Here is a 21140-nt window from a genome sequence, read left to right on the forward strand (position 1 = left end):
AGGCTTTTAAACACTTCCAGAAAAATACACATTTGGAGCAAATACATTACACAACGTCAAATGTATTGGTTGCAAGTGAAACATACTACAAAATGTCCTTTGCAAACACAAACCATCAAATATAAATTATCAAAATATCAACTGTACACAAAGAAAGGAAAATGGCTGTTAAGGGATCAATGTATTTGGAATGACAACAGTGAACAAATCTTTTCTATTTGGCAGCGTAACAGGCCCAGGTAGTATGCCTGCATGCTTCTTAAGGAATGTTAATACACTGTTGTGGGAGACTGAGTTAACCAAATTCTAGGACTTCAGGAGCAAGATTGCAAGGTTTAGTGATCTGGGGTCTGGGTGTTTGGTTTCTCCTTTGTTCTCCATGAGAATATTCTGCATGTTTGGCAGTATTTTGTGGGGAACTACAGACAGTTCTAAGAGGTGGTGCCCAGAGCTCCTCCAGAGGTTCCCTGGGTTCTGCCATCTTGATTCTAAGGTTGGCAGGGAACTCTGGGAGCATCTGAGTGGCCAGGCCAGGCAGGTGACGTCACCCTCTGATAGGTAGTTACCTGGTAAGGTGACCAACCCCACTCTCTGGGCTATATAAGGTTTTCCTCTGGGGAGGGTCCTCAGATTTTGCTTGCAATATTCCAGCAGGACTCCTCTGCAACTTCTGCTTTGACCTCTGACCTCCAGAACCGCAACTGGACCCTCCAGGAACCAGCAAGCTGCAGATCCACGAGGAAGACTCTTCTGCAACATTGTATCCAGAATCGCTGTCAGCTTTGCAACACTTCTCCGGCTGTGCATCCTCAGAAGACTGCAACTCTTCAGCCTGCACAAGAAGAAGAAGGAATCTCCCTTGGGGTGAAGGCATCACTCCCCTGTAACTACAGGTACCTGGCTGCAACGACGACCGGCTGCGTAGATCTCCCCTCATCCTGAGTGGCGTGGGTCCTGCAACATGGGTGGTCAGGAGTGTTTCCCTTGGTCCTTTCTACCAGCTGTCGCACTTTGGTGGTGATAAGACCTTTCCACTACACAGAAGACAGTACCCGGTGCACCGTGTCCTTTGACGCTGCCAAGGCTTGTTTGCTTCACCTCCAAGGGGAACTTCAGACAACGTGTAGCTCTAGCCCCCAGCACTCCCTCTTGCAACTCCTGGGCCTCTGCGCGGTCTTCTGACGATGTAGGAGCAACTTCTGTGGTGCTGAGTGGGCTGCTTCTGTGACTTCCGTGTCCCTGTCCTGTGGAACACCTGTGGTTGCTACCTCTGCTCCTGTGGGCCTTCTGCGACGCGGATGGTCCCTGTGACTTCCCCCCAAAGCCCCCACCCCCCCAGGTAGAGTCCTCCTGGACCCTGCTAATCCCAGGCAGCACCCCTTTTCCTCCAAACGCGAGTTTGCCTTTGCCAAGGCTTGTGGGTGGAAATCCTTCACCGACACCTATCTGCAATCCAGCTTCCAGCGTGGGACACCTTTTGTATGCACCAGGAACGCCTCTCCAGCTTCTGTGCTGCAGCCCTGACCTGTCTTCCATCTTTGTCGACCAACTCCAAAAGGTACCTCTGGGTGGGTAGTCTCTCCTACTCCCCCTGGACTCCACAGACACTTCTGGACTTGGTCCCCTCTCTCCACAGGTCTCCATCTTTGGTATTCCACTGCTGGTTCCTTGCAGGCTGTTCTGGGTGTCTTCTTTTACTTCTTTTCATCTTTTGGGGTGGTTTTAGGGAAATCCAGTGTTTTAATCCTGCTGGTGTGGCTTCCTAGTACTCTCAGCTCCCCTCTGCACGATTTACTTACCTAGGTGGGGCCCGTGTTTGCATTCTACTTTTTTAGTACATGGTTTGGGCTCCCTGTAGGAAGTTGGCTCTGTATATACTATCTCAAAGTGAGAGATAGAGTACACAGAGTACAAGGGTTCCCCTTAGAGGTTGATTGTGGCAAAATTAGATAATACTAATGCTCGATTTTGTGGTAGTTTGGTCGAGCGGTAGGCATATCTGAGGGTAGAGGTAATAATTTATTGTACACACACACAGGCAATAAATGAGAACACACACTCAAAGACTTAACTCCAGGCCAATAGGTTTTTATATAGAAAATATGGAACTTTGAATTAAAACAGTAATGTACAGAGTTTTGGCAAAAATGGCAAGCTAGTTCCTGGAGGAGTTAAGTATTGGTTAGTTTTTCAGGTAAGTAAAGCACTTACAAGTTCAGTCTCCGGGGCATGGGCAGCCCACCTTTGGGGATTTAAGCCAACCCCAAATACCCAGCACCAGCAACACAGGGCCGGTCAGGTGCAGAGGTCAAAGTCGGGGCCAAATAGCATAGGCACCTATGGGGACATGGGGTGCTCCGGTTTTAGTCTGCTAGCAGGTAAGTACCTGCATCCTTGGGGAGCAGACCAGGGGTTTTTTGTAGAGCACTGGGGGGGGGATCACAAATAGACACACAAAAAACACTTTCAGCGGCACAGGGGTGGCCGGGGTGCAGTGTTTGAAGTAGGTGTCGGGTTTTAGATAGAAATCAATGGAGAGATCCAGGGGTCACTCTGGCGATGCAGGCAGGGCACAGGGGGGCTTCTTGGGCCACCCACCGACAGGGCAAGGATGAGGGCCGCCTGCCAGTCACTCCTGTACCGGTAGTTGGTTTCTCTCAGGCCTGGGGCCAGCAGGTGCAGTGGTTCTTTCAGGCATCGGGTTCCTTTGTTACCGGGCAGTCACAGTCAGGGGGAGCCTCTGGATCCTCTCTGCAGGCATCGCTGTGGGGGCGCAGAGATCGACTCAGGGTGTCGACGTCGTTGGGAATCACCTGGGGGTCCTCTCTGCGGTGTTGGTTTCTCTGGACACGGGCCGGGGGCGTCGGGTGCAGAGTGTGAAGACTCACGCTTCCGGAGTGAGGCTGGAGTCTTCTTTAAAGTTGGTTTCTTGGTTGTAGATTTGGACAGAGCCTCTGTCCTCCGGAGTTTCTTGGTCCTTTAGGTGCAGGTCAGTCCTCTGAGTCCTCAGAGGTCACTGGTCCCACTGGATGCGTTGCTGTGCAGGTTCTTTGAGTTTGGAGACAGGCCGGTAGGGCTGGGGACAAGTCAGTTGTCGTCTCCGTCGTCTCTGCGGGGCTTTCAGGTCAGCAGTCCTTGTTGTAGGTCATCAGGAATCTGGTTTCCTGGGTTCTGGATCACCCTGAAATACTCAATTTATTTAGGGGTGTGTTTAGGTCTAGGGGGCAGTAGCCAATAGCTACTGTCCTTGAGGGTGGCTACACCCTCTGTGCCTCCTCCCTGTGGGGAGGGGGGCATATCCCTAATCTCATTGGGGGCAATCCTCCAAAACAAGATGGAGGATTTCCTAGGGCAGGGGTCACCACAGCGCAGGACACCTCAGGGGCTGTCCTGACTGGAGGGTGACTCCTCCTTTTTCTCATTATCTCCTCCGGACTTTGCAGCCAAAAGTGTGGGCTGTGTCCGGGGGGCTGGCATCTCCACTAGCTGGAGTGCCCTGGGGCTGTGTAACACCAGGCTTGAGCCTTTGAAACTCACTGCCAGGTGTTACCGTTCCACCAGGGGGAGGTGAGAAGTACCTCCACCCAGTACAGGCTTTGTTCCTGGCCACAGAGTGACAAAGGCACTCAACCCCATGTGGCCAGAAACCTGTCTGGATGGGGCTGGCTGGTAGAAACCGGTCAGCCTAGCACTAGTAGTTGGACTGGTATACAGGGGGCATCTTTAAGGTTCGATCTGTGTGCATTTCTCAATAAATCCCACACTGGCATCAGTGTGGATTTACTGTGCTGAGAAGTTGGATACCAAACTTCCCAGTATTCATTGTAGCCATTATGGAACTGTGGAGTTTGTGTTTGACAAACTCCCAGACGATATACTCTTTATGGCTACCCTGCACTTACAATGTCGAAGAGTTGGCTTAGACACTGTAGGGGTAGTGCACCCTGCCTTAGGGCTGTAAGGCCTGCTAGAGGGGTAAATTACCTATGCCACAGGCAGTGGGTTGTAGGCATGGCACTCTGAGGGGAGTGCCATGTCGACTTAGTCATTTTCTCCCCACCAGCACACACAAGCTGTGAGGCAGTGTGCATGTGCTGAGTGAGGGGTCCCCAGGGTGACATAATACATCCTGCAGCCCTTAGAGACCTTTCCTGGACACAGGGCCCTTGGTACCAGGGGTACCAAGTACAAGTGACTTATCTGAGTGCCAGGGCTGTGCCAATTGTGGAGACAAAGGTACAGTTTAGGGAAAGAACACTGGTGCTGGGGCCTGGTTAGCAGGGTCCCAGCACACTTTCAATCATAACTAGCATCAACAAAAGCAAAAGGTTAGGAGGTAACCATGCCAAGAGTGGCATTTTCCTACACAACCCCCCACCCCCAAAACTAAAGAGGATGATACTAACCTTTCCCAAGAGAGTCTCCATTTTCTAAGTGGAAGAACCTGGAAGGCCATCTGCATTGTTATGGGCAGTACCAGGTGTGTGTTCCACTACAAAGTCCATTCCCTATAGGGATATGGACAATCTCAACAGTGTAGGTTCTCTCCTTTCATCTGCATAAGCCATCTGTGGTCAGTTTGAACTGTGCTGTTTGGTCCCTGAAGAAGTTGAGACCATACCTGTTTGGTATTCACTTCAAAGGCCTTCCTCTCACTGGCACTCCAATGCTGCTCCCTGGGAAGTAACCTCCTGCTAATAAAAGCAACAGGATGGTCAAAGCCATCATCATTGGTTTGGGATAGAACTACTCCTATCCCATGCTCAGAGACATCATTCTGCACAATGAACTGCTTAGAACAATCTGGAGCTTTCAAAACTGGTGCTGAGCACATAGCTTCTTTCAGGGTGTCAAAGGACTTTTGACAGTCCAAGGTCCAATCAACTTTTCTGGGCATTTTCTTGGAGGTAAGTTCTGTGAGGGGTGTCAATAGGGTCCCATATCCTTCACAGACCTCCAATAGTAGCCAGTCAAGCCAAGGAATGTCCTGACTTGTCTCGGTGGGAGCTTCCCAGTCCAGAATAGTCTGGATCTTGGGTTGTAATGGCTGAACTTGGCCTTCACCTACACGGTGTCCCAAGTAAACCACTGTGCCCCGCCTTATCAGACATTTGGATGCCTTGATAGAGAGGCCTGCTGCTTGCAGGGCCTGCAAAACCTTCAGGTGGACACGGTGATCCTGCCACTTGGAGCTAAAGACAGCAATATCATCTAGATATGCTGCACTAAAGGACTCCAAGCCGGCAAGGACTTGATTCACCAACCTTTGAAAGGCGGCAGGGGCATTCTTTAAGCCAAAGGGCATAACAGTAAGCTAATAATACCCATCAGGTGTTAAAGAATGCTGTCTTTTCTTTTGCTCCAGGTGCCATTTTGACTTGCCAGTACACTGCTGTCAAGTCAAAGGTACTTAAGAATTTGGCTGCACCTAATTTATCAATCAAAGCATCTGCCCTTGGTGACAGAGTTAAACCCTCTGTAGTCCACACAAAACCTAATCTCTCTCTTTCCATCCTTGGTGTGAGGTTTGGGGACCAAGACCAATGGGCTAGCCCAGGGACTGTCAGAGTGCTCTATCACTCCCAATTCCAGCATCTTGTGGACTTCCACTTTGACGCTTTCCTTGACTTGGTCAGACTGTCTGAATACTTTATTCTTGACAGGTAAACTGTCTCCTGTGTCCACATCATGGGTACACAAGTGTGTCTGACCAGTGGTCAAAGAAAAGAGCTCAGCAAACTGCTGGAGGACTTCCCTACGGTCAGCTTGCTGTTGGCCGGAGAGGGTGTCTGAGTAGACCACTCCATCTACTTAGCCATCTTTAGGGTCAGTGGAGAGGAAGTCAAGGAGAGCTTCACTCTCTGCTTCCTGATCCTCATCAATAACCATCAGCGTGGTTAAGTCTGCCCTATAATTCTAGAGCTTACGGCAGTTAACATGGATCACCCACTTGGGCGTCCTGCTAGTGCCCAGGGTCCACTAAGTGACCTAGTTCTTTTTCTCTAGCACTGGGTAAGGGCCACTCCATCTGTCCTGAAGTGCCCTGGGCGCCACAGGCTCCAGAACCTAGTCTTTCTGCCCTGGCTGAAACTCAACCATAGCAGCTTTCTGGTCATACCACAACTTCTGGAGTTGTTGGCTGGCCTCAAGGTTTTTGCTTGCCTTTTTCCATCCTTGAGCGGAGGCCTAGTACATAGCCCACCACATCTTGTTTAGGCTCATGGAGAGGTCTCTCCCAGCCTTCTTTTACAAGTGCAAGTGGTCCCTTTAAAGGATAGGCAAACAGAAGCTCAAAGGGAAAATAAAACACTTCCTTCTGTGCCACCACTGTAAAGGTGAAAAGCAGGCATGGCAAGAGGACATCCCATCTCCTTTTGAGTTTTTCAGGGAGCTACACGATCATGCCCCCAAATGTCTTGTTAAATCTCTCCACAAGACCATTAGTTTGTGGATGGTATGGTGTGGTGAACATGTAAGTCACCTCACACTCATTCCACATATGTATTAGGTAAGCTGACATGAAGTTGGTACCTCTGTCAGAAACCACCTCCTTAGGAAATCCCATTCTGGTAAAAATACCTCTCAGTGCTTTGGCTACTGCAGGGGCAGTAGTGGACCTAAGGGGAATTGCCTCAGGGTACCTGGTAGCATGATCCACTACTACCAGTATATATTGGTTCCTTTGATGTTGTGGGAGGGTCAAGTGGACCCACTATGTCCACTCCCACTCTCTCAAAGGGGACCCCCAGCACTGGAAGTGAAATGAGGGGGTCCTCTGGGTGGCCACCTGCCTTGCCACTTGCTTGACAAGCAACACAGGAGCTGCAAAACTCCTTTGCCTTCTGGGACATATTGGGCCAATAGAAATGGTGACTAATCTCTCCCAAGTCTTGGTTTGTCCCAAATGCCCAGCAAGGGGAACGTCATGGGCTAAGGTCAGAATGAACTTCCTAAACTCCTGAGGTACTACCACTCTCCTAGTGGCACCAGGTTTGGGATGTCTTGCCTCAGCGTAAAGGAGTCCATCTTCCCAATAGATCGTGTGGGTTCCACTGATATTACCTTTTTCTTGCTCAGCTGCCTGCTGTCTTAGGCCTTCAAGAGTGTGACAAGTCTTTTGTCCCTGGCACAGCTGTTCCCTTGAGGGCTCCCCTGGGCCCAAAGAGCTCTATCAGATATGTCTTGAGCCCCATGGACTCAGTTCCCTCAGGGGATACAACATCTTACTGAGAAGAGAGGCTCTGTTTCCTATGCTGTGAAGAAGCTGGTCCCCCAGTCTTCTTTCCTTTACTCTTGGAAGGGTGGGCCAATATTCCAGACTCCAACACTTCATTTTCACCCTGTGCTCTAGTCTTGACACACCAGTTCAGGGATACCCAGCATGGCTGCATGGGTCTTGAGCTCTACCTCAGTCCATGCTGAGGACTCCAGATCATTCCCTAGCAGACACTCTGCTGGAATTGCAGAGAAGACTACCACCTGTTTCAGGCCAGTGACCCCTCCCCATTCTAAAGTTCCTTTTGCCATGGGATGGACTTTCGTTTCATTGTCAGCATTTGAGACTGGATATGTCTGTCCAGCCAGGTACTGTCCTGGGGAAACCAGTTTGTCTGTCACCATGGTGACACTGACACCTGTATCAATCAGGGCTTCTACCTCATTCCCATTTATCAAGAGCCTCTGCCTGAATGTTTTCATGTTAGGCAGCCAGGCAGCAAGTGTGGCTAAATCCACCCCACCCTCTGAGACTAAAGTAGTTTCAGTGTGGACCCTGATTTGCTCTGGGCACACTGTTGAGCCCACCTGGAGACTGGCTATTCCAGTACTAACTGGAGTAGTAGTTGTGGGACTTTTCTTGGGACAGGCCTTGTCTCCAGTTTGGTGTCCATGCTGTCTACAGTTGTGACACCAGGCCTTCTTGGGATCAAAGTTTTTACCCTTATACCCATTTGTGGACTGTGAAGCAGCTCGGACCCACCCTCCTGAACAGGTTTTTGGGGCCTTGTAGAAGGTTCTTTGTTTTTGTCCTTGTATGTCTCACCACCCTTCCCCTGGCTTTGTGACCCCTTTCTTTTGGTTACCCCCTGTGGAAGTCTTGGTCACCCTTGTTTTGACCCAGTGGTCTGCCTTCTTTCCCAATTCTTGGGGAGAAATGGGACCTAGGTCTAACAGATGTTGATGCAGTTTGTCATTTTAGCAATTACTTAACAGATGTTCTTTCATAAATAAATTATACAGACCATCACCATCACTTACACCACTGCGCCAGTTATCCAACGTTCTAGTGTTTTGACTGACAAGTCAACAAAATCAACCCAGGTCTGGCTTGAGGATTTATGAGGCCCCCTGAACCTAATCCTGTACTCCTCAGTTGAGAATCCAAAGCCCTCAATCAGGGTAGCCTTCATGAGGTCATAAGATTCTGCATCTTTACCAGAGAGTGTGAGGAGTCTATCCCTATACTTTCCAGTGAACATTTCTCAAAGAGGAGCCCCCAAATGAGATCTGCATACTTTTCTGATTGCACAGGCCCTCTCAAAAGCTGTGAACCATTTGGTGATGGCATTACCTCTTCATATTTAGTTACAATCCCTTTGGGGATTTTTAGGATGTCAGTATTCTCTCTGACCCTATTTAAGTTGCTGCCACCATTTATGGGAGTTAAACCCATTTCTCTTCTTTCCCTTTCTATGGCTAGGAGCTGCTTCTCCAAAGCCAATCTCTTGGCCATCCTTGCTAAAAGGATGTCCTCTTCATTGAGGCTGCCCTCAATGCTTACAGAGGCACTGGACTCCCCTCTGGAAGAACCAGGCTCTCTGACTAGGATTTGTGGAGACCGGGTTCTAGGAGCCCTGTCCTCTCTATTTAGGACACTGGTCCCGCTGGATGCATCGCTGTGCAGCTTTGAGTCTGGAGACAGGCCAGTAGAGCTGGGGCCAAGTCAGTTATCTCTGTGGTCTCTGCAGGGCTTTCAGGTCAGAAGTCCTTGTTGTAGGTCGTCAGGAATCTGGTTTCCTTGGTTCAGGGTCGCCCCTAAATACTCAATTTAAGGCTGTGTTTAGGCCTGGGGGACAGTAGCCAATAGCTACTGTCCTTCAGGGTGGCTACACCCTCTTTGTGCCTCCTCCCTGTGGGTAGAGGGGTACATCCCTAATCGTACTGGGGGGAAATAATCGAAAAAAGATGGAGGACTTCCTATTGCAGGGGTCACCTCAGCTCAGGACACCTTAGAGGCGGTCCTGACTGGAGGGTGACTCCTCCTTGTTTTTCTCCTCCAGACTTGCCGCCAAAAGTGCTGGCTGTGTCTGGGGGGCGGGCATATGCACTAGCTGGAGTGCCCTGGGGCGCTGTAACACCAGGCTTGAGCCTTTGAGGCTTACCGCCAGGTGTTACAGTTCCTGCAGGGGGAGGTGTGAAGCACCTCCACCCAGTACAGACTTTGTTTCTGGCCACAGAGTGACAAAGGAACTCAACCCATGTGGCCAGAAACTCGTCTGGATGTGGCAGGCTGTCAGAAACTGGTCAGCCTAGCACTAGTAGTTAGACTGGTATAGAGGGGGCATCTCTAAGGTGCCCTCTGTGTGCATTTCTCAATAAATCCCACGCTGGCATCAGTGTGGATTCATTGTGCTGAGACTTTTGATATCAAACTTCCCAGTATTCAGTGTAGCCATTATGGAACTGTGGAGTTCGTGTTTGACAAACTCCGAGACCATATACTCTTTATGACTACCCTGCACTTACAATGTCTAAGAATTGGCTTAGACACTGTAGGGACATAGTGCTCATGCAACTATGCCCTCACCTGTGGTATAGTGCACCATGCCTTAGGGCTGTAAGGCCTGCTAGATGGGTGACTTAACTATGTCACAGGCAGTGGGTTGTGGGAATGACACTCTGAGGTGAGTGCCATGTCGACTTAGTCATTTTCTCCCAACCAGCACACATAAGCTGTGAGGCAGTGTGCATGTGCTGAGCGAGGGGTGGCATAATACATGTTGCAGCCCTTAGAGACCTTCAATGGCCACAGGGCCCTTGGTACCGGGGTACCATTTACAAGGGACTTACCTGAGTGCCAGGGCTGTGCCAATTGTGGAGACAAAGGTACAGTTTAGGGAAAGAACACTGGTGCTGGGGCCTGGTTAGCAGGGTCCCAGCACACTTTCAATCATAACTGACATCAACAAAAGGCAAAAAGTCAGGGGGTAACCATGCCAAGAGTGGCATTTTCCTACACTCCCCCTAGAGCTACTATTGCTTATTGCTATTTTACACTGTTTTCTAACCTTTTTATGCCTCTTACTTTTAGTATATATATATATATATATATATATATATATATATATATATATATATATATATATATATATATATATAGCAGGATAATGCACAGCATGTGTATCTGCAGCTACACATGCCACTGAACATATATATATATATATATAGCAGGATAATGCACAGCATGTGTATCTGCAGCTACACATGCCACTGAACATATATATATATATATATATATATATAAGTCTTTTCAAGTCACGGGACCGAGTGACTCCTCCCTTTCGGCTATATTGCGCATGGGTGTCGAATCCATCTTAGATTGTTTTCCCTGCAGAGGGTGAGGTAGGAGTTGTTAAAGTAAGGATTCTAGAGGTGCCCATGCAATGGAGTAGATGTGTACGTACATAGAGTGTAGTAAAGTCAAAATAATTTACATATTTACAATTTTAATGCAACTAAAACGGCTACAGGCTCCCGGGGAGGTGGGAGGGCGCATGTGAATCTGCAGCCAACAGGCCACGAACCGATGTACACTGTGTAAGTGACATTTTCAGTTCGAAGGCATGTGTAGCTGCAGATACACATGCTGTGCATAGACTACAAAGCAATGATTCCCCAAAAGCAGTGGTTAGCCTGTAGGAGTTGAAGTTGTCTGAAATGTTCTTAGTACAGCCTGTCCTATTGTGGCTTTTTGTGTTGCCAACACATCTACACAGTAATGCTTGGTAAATGTATGAGGCGTAGACCAGGTGGCTGCTTTACAAAGTTCTGTCATTGGTATATTACCAAGAAAAGCCATTGTAGTGTCTTTCTTTCTAGTGGAGTGTGCCCTTGGAGTAATGGGTAATTCTCTTTTAGCTTTAAGGTAGCAAGTCTGAATGCATTTAACTATCCATCTGGCGATGCCTTGTTTGGATATAGGGTTACCTGCATGTGGTTTTTGGAAAGCTACAAACAATTGTTTTGTTTTACAAAATTGTTTTGTTCTGTCAAGGTAATACATTAGTGCTCTTTTTATGTCTAATGTACGCAATGCCCTTTCTGCTACTGAGTCTGGCTGTAGAAAAAAGACTGGGAGTTCCACCGATTGGTTTAGATGAAACGGTGATATGACTTTTGGTAAGAATTGTGGATTTGTCCTGAGAACCACTTTATGTTTATGTATTTGTATAAATGGTTCTTGAATAGTAAACGCCTGTATTTCGCTAACTCTTCGAAGTGAAGTGATAGCTATTAGAAAAGCTACTTTCCAAGTCAAAAAATGTTATTTGACAAGAATGCATGGGTTCAAATGGTGGGCCCATGAGTCGTGTTAATACAATATTAAGATTCCACAAAGGTACTGGTGGTGTCCTTGGGGGTATGATTCTTTTTAGTCCTTCCATAAAGGCTTTAATAACTGGGATTTTAAAAAGTGATTTTGAATGTTTAATCTGCAAATAAGCAGATATTGCAGTGAGATGTGTTTTAATGGAAGAGAAGGCCAGATTGGACTTTTGTAAATGTAGTAAGTAACTTACAATGTTTTGTGTGGAGGCGTTTAATGGCATAATTTGATTAGCCTGGCAATAGCAGACAAACCTTTTCCATTTGTTAGCGTAACAATGCCTTGTTGTGGGTTTTCTTGCTTGATTAATGACTTCCATACACTCTTTGGAAAGGTTTAGGTATCCAAATTCTAAGACTTCAGTAGCCAGATTGCTAGGTTGAGCGATGCTGGATTCGGGTGTCTGATCTGTTTGGTAGTTTGATGTGGGGTACAACAGATACGTCCAACAGTGTTGTGTACCAGGGTTGGCGTGCCCAAGTTGGTGCTGTAAGTATTAGTTTGAGTTTGTTTTGACTCAGTTTTTTGACCAGATAAGGAATGAGCGGGAGAGGGGGAAAAGCGTAAGCAAATACCCCTGACCAGCTGATCCATAGAGCATTGCCCTTGGACTGAGGGTGTGGGTATCTGGACGCGAAGTTTTGCCATTTTGCATTTTCTTTTGTAGCAAACAGATCTATGTTTGGTGTCCCCCAGTGGTGGAAGTGATATTGTAGGATCTGGGGATGTATTTCCCACTCGTGAGTTTGTTGGTGATCTCGACTGAGATTGTCGGCTAACTGATTGTGAATGCCTGGTATATATTGTGCTATTAGGCGAATGTTGTTGTGCATTGCCCAATGCCAAATGTTTTGTGCTAAGAGACACAGCTGTGACAAGTGTGTCCCCCCCCCTGTTTGTTTAGATAATACATTGTTGTCATATTGTCTGTTTTTGACAAGAATGTGTTTGTGGGCTAGAAGGGTCTGAAAGGCCTTTATTGCTAGAAAGACTGCTAACAGTTCTAGGTGATTTATGTGCATTTGTTTTTGCTGATTGTCCCATTGACCTTGTATGCTGTGATTGTTGAGGTCTGCTCCCCACCCAATCATGGACGCGTCTGTTGCAAGAATGACTTGATGCACTGGGTCTTGGAAAGGCCGCCCTTTGTTTAAATTTACCTGGTTCCACCATTGAAGCGAAGAGCGTGTTTGGCAGTCTATCAGCACTAGATCTTGGAGTTGACCCTGTGCCTGCGTCCATTGTTTTGCTAGGCACTGTTGTAAGGGCCGCATGTGTAGCCTTGCGTTTGGGACAATAGCTATACATGAGGACATCATGTCTAATAGTTTCATCACAAACCTGACCGTGTATTGTTGGTTTGGTTGAATGTTTGATTTTATATTTTGAAACGACTGCACTCTTTGTGGACTTGGAGTGGCAGTTGCTCTTTGTGTGTTGAGTGTTGCTCTCAAATATTGTTGTATTTGGGATGGCTGTAAACAAGATTTTTGGTAATTGATAGAAAACCCTAGTTTGTGTAGAGTATTGATTACGTATTGCGTGTGAACGTGACATTGTTGTTGAGTGTTGGCTTTTATTAGCCAATTGTGACGTCATCGTCGATGAGCAGAGCTAGAAGAAATTTCTGTCGAGGCTGGCGCGAGGGGGAGAATTCTTTAGGTGAGGAATCCACAGGTAGGTGTATCCATCAGAAATGGTAATACGTGCATGTGATGTCTTCTTATATGAGCTGCTACTACAGCTAGGCATTTTGTAAATACCCTGGGGGCTGTTGTTATTCCGAACTGCAACACTTTGAATTGGTAATGTTTGCCTTGTATTACAAACCTGAGGTATTTCCTGTGAGATGGATGGATGGGTATGTGAAAATACGCATCCTTGAGATCCAGTGTTGTCATGTATTCCCCTTGTTTTAGTAAGGGAACTACGTCCTGAAGTGTTACCATGTGGAAATGATCTGATTTGATGAAGAGATTCAGTGTTCTGAGATCTAAGATAGGCCTTAACATTTTGTCTTTTTTTGAGATAAGGAAATACAGGGAGTAAACGCCTGTCCCTTTTTGGTGATAGGGTACTAACTCTATGGCTTGTTTTTGTAGCAGTGCTTGGACCTCTATTTGTAATAGGTCTAAGTGTTGTGGAGACAATTTGTGTGGTTTTGGTGGAACATCTGGAGGGAATGTTGTGAACTCTATGCAATAACCATGTTGGATAATTGATAGGACCCACGTGTCTGTGATAATGTGTGTTCAATTGTGGTTGTATTTGGTTAGCCTCCCCCCTCACCGATGATAAGTGTTGGGGAAGTGTGGCATTGAAGTCACTGTTTGCTAGGGCTTGGTTTGGAGGGCTGGAATTTCCCTCTACCTCTTGGGAATTGTCCTCTGTAGGAACCACGAAACCCCCCTCTCTGGTACTGAGATTGGTAGGTGGGATTTGTTTGGGAGGTGGATGGTTCTGATGTCTGTTGTCTAAACCCCCCCCCAAAACTGTGGTTTCCTAAATGTTCCTCTGTATTGTGAGGAGTAGAGCGCACCCATGGCTTTGGCAGTGTCCGTATCTTTTTTCACTTTCTCGATGGAGGTATTCACTTCCGGCCCAAATAACTGCTGTTGATTAAACGGCATATTCAATACCGCCTGTTGTATTTCTGACTTAAATCCAGAACTTCGCAGCCATGCATGCCTTCGAATAGTCACTGCTGTGTTTACAGTCCGTGCTGCTGTATCAGCAGAGTCTAGGGCAGACTGGATTTGGTTATTTGATATGGCCTGTCCCTCTTCGACCACTTGTTGGGCAAGTTTTTGGTGTTCTTTGGGCAAATGCTGGATGATGTCTTGCATTTCGTCCCAGTGCGCATTGTCATAGTGGGCAAGTAGGGCTTGTGAGTTGGCAATTCGCCACTGATTGGCTGCTTGCAATGCCATTCTTTTTCCCGCTGCGTCACATTTTCGATTCTCCTTATCAGGGGGTGGCGCATCCCCTGATTGTGATTTAGCCCTTTTCCTTGCAGCCCCCACAACCGCTGAGTCCGGAGGAAGCTGCTGAGTAATAAACACCGGGTCTGACGGGGCGGTTTATATTTCTTTTCGACCCTTGGCGTGATGGCTCTCCCTTTTACAGATTCTTGGAAGACCTGTTGTGCGTATTTGAGCATGCCCGGTAACATTGGCAAACTTTGGAAGGAAGCATGCGTGGATGCTAGAGTTTTGAACAGGTAGTCATCCTCCACCAGTTCGGAATGCATTGTTACGTTATGGAACATAGCTGCTCTGGCTAGTACTTGAGTGTGTGCAGTACTGTCCTCTGGTGGTGAAAGCTTGATTGGATAAGACGGTGGACTGTTGTCCGATATAGGTGGGTCGTATAGATCCCAGGGATCCGCATCATCTTGAGTCATCCCAGTGTGTGTGGGTGACTGCGCGATCGGTGTACCCACTGTTGACAATTGTGGTGATTGCAGTGGGGATGTTTGTGGTGAGAAACGTGGTGGACCACTTTGGCTTTCGGTTGCATCTCTGTCTCTTGAAAAGCCAGTTTTCTTTTTGACTTGAGTGGAGGGATGGTTTGTATCTTACCCGTGTCCTTCTGGATTTGTAACCTTTGCTGTGTTTGGTCATGTTCTTCTAAATCCAGTTCCTGCTCAAATCTGTGTCTCTTTGAGCTGCAGAGAAAGCCCTTGCTCTTCAGTGTAGGAAGAACGTTTCGGCTCCGAAGCCGGTTTCTTCGGTACTGAAATTCCCATCAAAATTGTCTTTTTCGGTTCCGATAAGCTCTTTCGCGGCTTGCCCGACTCGATTACTGTATGCTGACTTTTCGGTGCCGGATTCTCAGCCGGAGTCGGAAGTCTTCAGAAATCTTTGCCCTTTTTCGGTGCGGATGTTACTTGGTCACCTTCTTTTCTGTGGGTTGAGCCATGGCTTTCTGGAAGTGGCGTCCCCGTGGCCTTAGGTTTTTTGGAGTGACCCTGGGTGTGGGACGGGGCAGGTGTACTCACAGTTTGCCGCGCCGTCGAAGGTCGATCACCGTCGAATTAATCCGAGTCCGATTCTTGGATGGAAATTCTCATCTCTTCTTCTCGACGTCGAGATGTTGTTTCGGCTTTGACGCCATTTGTAGTCGTCTTGCGCGTCGATCCCTTAAGGTCTTCTTAGATCGAAACGCATGGCAAGCTTCACAAGTATCCTCTCTGTGTTCGGGCGACAAACACAGGTTACAGACTAGGTGCGGGTCTGTATAAGGATACTTTGCATGACACTTAGGACAGAAACGGAAGGGGGTCCGGTCCATTAGTGTTCGACGTTATTTTTTAAGTTTCCCGATTCAAAATACGGAGCGAAGAGGAACACGTCCGAACCCGATGGCGGAAAGAAAACAATCTAAGATGGAGTCGACGCCCATGCGCAATGGAGCCGAAAGAGAGAAGTCACTCGGTCCTGTGACTCGAAAAAACAACTTGTAACACGCCGAGCCCAACACTAGCACACCCACGATAACAAAACAAATATGGTCATCAGAATAATTGCTGGTGTCAATGGGTTCACTTATGTCTCCTTTTACGAGGGTGACACAGTGCTCACAGCATATAAATCACATTTTTACTCAAATGTAGAACGTTTTGCACCCACAGAAAAAATTCTAACTGCAGTTCAAATGGCTGTCATCAAGGAGAGACCATTTGCCCAAGGAAATGCATTATTGATGTTACCCCGGTGCCAGCCTTAGAGGCCGTCACTAAAGCAAGCGTTCCTAATGCTAAAGCATTACATCCACACTGGATTCAGTGGGCAACCTCCCTGACTTCCACTGATGTAGATTACATTTTTGATCCAAAACTTCAGAGACAAGAATTTCTCCAATACGAACAGGAGTACCCTGCTCCTCTAGATATTTTGCCAGTTGGCAGATACCATACGGTCATTTACATGGATGGTTCAGCACAACCAGCTGTAGGTACCAATATTCAGCTGCTTGCACAGCTGTGAGCAGAGTGACGAAGAATGGAGTCTTCCACCCTCACAATACCTACACGCAGACCTTAGGGGACTGCACAGCTTAGCAGGCTGAACATAAAACACAGAACTCTGTGGGGGAGGGTGGCGGATCTTAAGGATAAGCGACCTTGTGTCCATGTAGTACATACATTGGGCTACCAATGTGTAGGAGTACATGTTATCGGCAAAACTTTGGCTGATGAAGCAGCCAAATCTGCAGTAGCTACGGCTTCTGTGGCTGCAGTGACTCGTTCGCAGACAAGATTGGACAAAGAAATTCTGGCTGCCGTGAAAGCTTCGGCTGAAGGCAAGTCTCTTCCAAAAGCATACCCTACAAAATACTCTTAACATATCAGTGCACAGAATGTTGCCTATGCAACACTTCCTGGGGTTGGAGATTGAGCGATCCCCAATCAGGACCAGAGATTAGATCTCATTAAAGCAGCGCACAAGGGTGTCGCATCGGTTCATGCTGGTATTTCAGCCACAGTAACACTCTTACAGAAATGCTTCAGGTGGCCAGGTCTATACAAACAGACAAAACAGTACATCCTTTGTTGTGACATTTGCCAGCCAATTAAGGGCTCCAACATCAAACGCCCACTGCAGACATCCATCTTAGTGTCCAGCAGACCACTACAATGCGAGTACCTGGACCCATTGCGGTCTGCTCCAACCTGAAGGTGCATTCTAGTATATCTTAGTCGCTGTAGATTCCTGTGGGCATGGCCTCAGTGGTCGGCTGACTCTCAAACTGTTATAAAAGACTTGCTGATCTTTATGTTTACAAATGCGGTTGCAGCATTCCATTCGGACCAGGGCCCCGCCTTTGCCTCTAAGGCATTCAGGGACACCATGGGGACGATGGGTGTTGAACTCCATTACTCACCATACCATCCAGAGGGAAATTTGGTAGTGGGTAAGAGGAATCATGATCTAACGGAGTCCTTAACAGGTAGAGTATTAGGTTCTGGCAGCAGCTGGCTTCATCACCAATATGGGGTCCACAGAGCACTGAATAATCTGCCAAGACGGTCCTTGGTGGGGACGCACTTCCTATGAGGTTCTCTTTGGGATACCTATGTATGTGCCAGATCCTGATGGCCCTGGTTTGGTGGCAGCAGACACACCTTTTGACATAAATGACTGTCTCACTGTTTTACAGGGGCTTCAGCAATTTTGTGATGATAAATCATCCACCAGTGCTGCCACTTTAGGAATAAAGGATTTACCAACAACTTCCACCGGCTGGATTCCTAAAGTCGGGGATCTTGTTTGTGAGAAGATCGCTGTGAAGAAGGAATTCAGTCCATCCTACAGAGCACCGGCCCCAATCCTGGGAGTACAAAGTACTAGAACTGTCATCTTACCACCGCTGCCTGGTTCTAAAGCAAACAGATTAATTTCCTTTGATGATGTCAAACTTCACTATGTGGCCAATCCGGCAGAGAAGACACAGAGGTCCCTTGGGTAGTTCCCGGTCCCCTCTCACTATCAAACAGGCCATACCTCTTCAAAATAGAAAAACACTACTTCAGACTACACAACAATATCCAACAATGCTACAAATACCTCCTCGACCGTGGGGAGGGAGGAAAATGAGCTCTTCCTGATTCCAGTTACCACTTCAAAGACAACACTTGTCCAAGATTTGGCAGTTCTCTACACCAACACAACACAAACTGACGACATTGTCTACCATGAGCCTCCACGCGAAGTGGATCCATCCACTGGTAATGTACCTGTTCCTGCCTTTGCAGAGACTGCTTCTGGTTACTTCATTGACATTGATGACTTTTCTTCAGACTCATCCACTCCTGTGATTGAAAATGTTTTAAAGATACATAAGCTGTATTTATGCTTAAAAATAACTACTTAATACACCCATGGAACTATTTATGGTTGTGCTTAACATTTTTTGCATTATTTCTATGGACTGGTTTTGTGACTGTTTTCTTTTTGCTTATAAATGGTCATTTCCTTCCTGAACGCTCCTCTGTTGAGCCTGTGGATGAAGTCTTAACTCCATATCATTCCTCACATAAGGTCCGAAGAGACTTGTCCCTTGTGAACATTTCAGCTCTACCTATTTCTGATGGGATTGTATGGGATAACGTTCGATTTGATATATACTGGCCTACTGAGGTCACTCAAATTATATATGTCTTCAAAATTTCCATGACAAATGTAATTTCACCTGGTGTTGTATCTGATGATTGGTATGTCCAGACAGTTGATTGTATGTTAACTGAATTGAAGGACTATTCAGTATTTGAAAGTGATGATGTATACACAAGTACAAAGAATTATGGGGAAATGTTCTGCTATAACAACCTGGGACATTACTACCCGCACCGTGCCACTAGACGTAGACCAGTACTTAACTGCATACAGTGGGACCGCTGTTCAACACCACCTGTGGGGAGCCCAATATGTTATTCAGATACATTTATTTATTTTTCTGGGCATGAATCAAAACGTCCAGTCATATTATTTCAATTTACCTCCTTAAAAAATTAGGAAAAGTTTGCTAACACAAAACTGATTTCTTCGGATTCCTTTGATTCCCGTCTTGCAGTTTAAGGTTACGAATACTAGAGGAACACTATAGATTTAAAGAGTGTATTGGGAACACAAGATTGGCAAATACAGGGTAGGGAAGCTTTATTTAGAGTGTGCCTGATTCCTGTGCAAGTCATCTTTTTAAATGATACCATTCAACAGACATCTTGACTGGGGTTAGTGAAAATAAAAGAAATGAACACGGCCAGTATTCCCACACCGGCAAAGTTTAATAACTGGCGGTCCTTCATGAATGTCACTGAGGAAGAACTAGATGCAAAGGTTCAGGCTGGTACCTAGAGCTCTTCACTTTCCAGTCCCGGCAGGTGGTTGATTTTGCCAATAGACACAAATGGGTGTCAGGCACGTTTTGTGAATTCCTCAGGGGGTTTCAGGATTAGCCAGCCAGACCCTTGCTTTGTCTCGGGTCAACACACGGGTATAGTTACAACATACAGTCTGAGTAAACTGTGCCAACAGTGGGTACAGACTAACAAGTTAGCCGCAATTAAGGATCATCTTAACACTCTTTCTGAAGATATAGACTTGCAGGACTTCTTGTTAGGTCCTCGAAAGCCACGCTCTAAAAGATTCGTCTAAGCCATATCTAATGAGATCGGGAAGCTTTCTCAGATAGAAGCTGCTCTGCGTTTAAGGCAGATAGACAAGGAAAATTTAGAAAAGGCTTTACCTGTTGTCGATAACGGCATGAACACACTGTCCAAAAGGATTTATTCCCTAACAAACATAGTATTGTCTGCAATTGATATTATTCAGACAGAAATGTCCCTTTTATATCATGGGCAAAGTCAGCTGAGTTCCATTATGCAGTTAGGTTGGACATTACATACTTTAAAAAACAGCCACGTTACATGGAAGTACATTAATGGTAGTGACGTGTTTGCTGCTTTTGAATTATCGAAGGAACAACTGACAATGGCTAAAAGGGAAGCAAGTTTCACCATGCTTCACATAGAAAAGTTAGAGAAGCTGCCTTTCACAGTTTCAGAAAGTCCTTCAACAGTATGGCTCCTCCATGGCATTATAAATCTGCCCATTTCCACTTTTCGTTTTTCGAAATGCCTGAAACATCTTGCTGTGGGCAGGTACAAGCGGGCAGGCGAAAGCTATATTAAAGAAGAGTGGGGGATGCCCTTTGAATACAAATGTTTGAACGGCGAAACAGAAGTCTTTCTCAGTGGAAGCGAAAGTGAGACTACTGTTAGTCATTCAATGACCTGCAAGCAAGTGTCCCTTCACAGCCTTTCAATGTGGGTATCGTGAACTGTAGGAAGCTGGCTCTGTTTATACTATCTCAAAGTGAGAGATAGTGTGCACAGAGACCAAGGGCTCCCCTTAGAGGTTGATAGTGGCACAATTAGATAATTCTAATGCTCTATTTGGTGGCAGTGTGGTCGAGCAGTAGGGTTATCAGAGGGTAGTGTTAAGCATTTGTTGTATACACACAGGCAATAAATGAGAACACACACTCAGACAATTCCAGGCCAATAGGTTTTTATACAGAAAAATATATTTACTTAGTTTATTTTAAGAACCACAAGATTTAAGATTTGAGGTAAGTACATAAAATGCAAGGTACTTCACACAGGTAAGAATAGAACTTTGATTCAAGGCAGTAGTACACACAGTTTTAGTTAAAATGGCAATAAGCTATTTTAAAAGTGGACACAGTGCAAAAATCAACAGTTCCTGGGGAAGGTAAGTTTGGTTAAGATTTTCAGGTAAGTAAAGCATTTACACAGTCAGTCTCCTGGGCATAGGCAGTCCACCATTGGGGGTTCAAGGAAACCCCAAATTCACTGCACCATGCCGGTCAGGTGCAGAGGTCAAAGGAGGGCCCAAAACACATAGGCACCTATGGAGAACAGGGGTGCTCCTCTTCCAGTCTGCTAGCAGGTAAGTACCTGAATCCTCGGGGAGCAGACCAGGGAGGTTTTGTAGAGCAGTTGGGGGGG

The 21140-nt window shown here is 46.6% G+C and overlaps 1 protein-coding gene across 6 annotated transcripts in view; it reads right to left on the reverse strand.

Annotated features, from left to right (window-relative positions):
* Positions 1-21140, reverse strand: part of ATF7IP (activating transcription factor 7 interacting protein) — an 828655-nt gene that overhangs the window by 353947 nt on the left and 453568 nt on the right. The window lies entirely within an intron of this gene.

The sequence above is a fragment of the Pleurodeles waltl genome, chromosome 4_2, assembly GCF_031143425.1.
Source record: "Pleurodeles waltl isolate 20211129_DDA chromosome 4_2, aPleWal1.hap1.20221129, whole genome shotgun sequence".
In the NCBI taxonomy this organism is placed as follows: Eukaryota; Metazoa; Chordata; class Amphibia; order Caudata; family Salamandridae; genus Pleurodeles; species Pleurodeles waltl.